This window comes from Aplysia californica, unplaced genomic scaffold (assembly GCF_000002075.1).
Source record: "Aplysia californica isolate F4 #8 unplaced genomic scaffold, AplCal3.0 scaffold00939, whole genome shotgun sequence".
Lineage (NCBI taxonomy): Eukaryota > Metazoa > Mollusca > Gastropoda > Aplysiida > Aplysiidae > Aplysia > Aplysia californica.
The window spans coordinates 176,208-177,596 of NW_004798209.1; the positions used below are offsets into that span (position 1 = coordinate 176,208).

At 40.8% G+C, this 1,389-nt stretch overlaps 1 long non-coding RNA gene across 1 annotated transcript in view; it reads left to right on the forward strand.

Annotated features, from left to right (window-relative positions):
* Positions 1 to 1,389, forward strand: part of LOC101846388 — a 40,361-nt gene that overhangs the window by 30,612 nt on the left and 8,360 nt on the right. The gene's annotated exons all lie outside the window — the stretch shown is intronic.

Consider the following 1,389-nt stretch of genomic DNA (forward strand, 5'->3'; position numbering starts at 1 on the left):
CACATACACACACACACACACACACGCACACACACACACACACGCACACACACAGCCAATAGTATGTATAACAACACTCTCTTTTACCTCTTATTTCTGTTTGGAACATTGCAACTAATGATTAATGATGAAATACCTAGCTGATAACAAGCCTTACTGGGGTTGTTTTTTTTTGGTGTGGTGTATTGTTGTTGTGTTTTTTTTAAATTATAGTATTTATTGATTATGATAGCAACAGTCCCCCTGTGTAGTTTACTTTTCTCTCTAGGTGGGGCGAGTTAGGGGCGTTTTTTGCTTTTCATCTTTTCATAAAAACAGATCGATCTATTCATCTGCAACTTAAACCAAATATCTCACATAACAAGATTGTTCACTTAGCCAAAAAAAAAAAGTGTCCACGGAAGTCCGCGCATAGCTTCAGATGGCGCTGCATTCTTTGTTTTGAAGCACTCTTTCGTTTCTCCAGAAGAAGAATAGGAATAGCTACAGTTTGTTAGTTTCGCTTTTATTGTTTTTCACACAAGTAGGGTAACTCTGTTCGCAAAGTGAGCACTTTTTCAGTGACACTTTTTTTAAATTGGCTCAAAGAGAGGAGTGAACCATCTTGTCATGCACGATCTTTGCATTAGCAATGTAATCGAAGGTTCAAAACAGCAACGCAAATGCCACACCAAAGATCGTGTATAAAACAGATAGTTCAATCCTCTCTTTGAGCCAATTTAAAAAAAAAAAGTCCTCAACATTCGGTGACGGCCTCTTCGAAAAAGCTCGGACTTTGCGAACAGAGTTACCCTACTTGTGTGAAAAACAATAAAAGCGAAACTAACAAACTGTGCTCTTTCTTTTCTTCTTCTAGATTCTAGAGAAATGAAAGAGCTTGATCAGAACCTTGACCATCAATAATTTATTTATAGAGGCACCAGCCATCCATGTTCATGTGCTGTTTTAGCCAGAGCTTCAAAACAAAGACTGCAGCGCCATCTGAAGGAATGCGCGGACTTCCGGGGACATTTTTTTGTTTTTTGGCTGAGTGAACAATCTTGTTATATACGATCTTTGGCCATACGTAGAACAAACGTATACCTACTGATCAGATCCGTGCTGTTTTGATCAATAACAGAGACAGCTTATCGATCTCGTCGCTAGGGTTTAGCGTTTCGTCGATCGACTCACCTGGGCTGTCAAGTCTCTCAGCTCGGAAACTGATGATTCAGCAATTTATGCAAGGTGTTCAAAATTGGGGGGAGAGGGGAGAGGACGGGAGAGGACGGGAAGACAATGGGAGCGATACAGCGAGGAAGACTGTTAGGCGTTATGTTGATAGTTTTGGTGGTAAGCGAGAGAGAGAGAGAGAGAGAGAGAGAGAGAGAGAGAGAGAGAGAGAGAGAG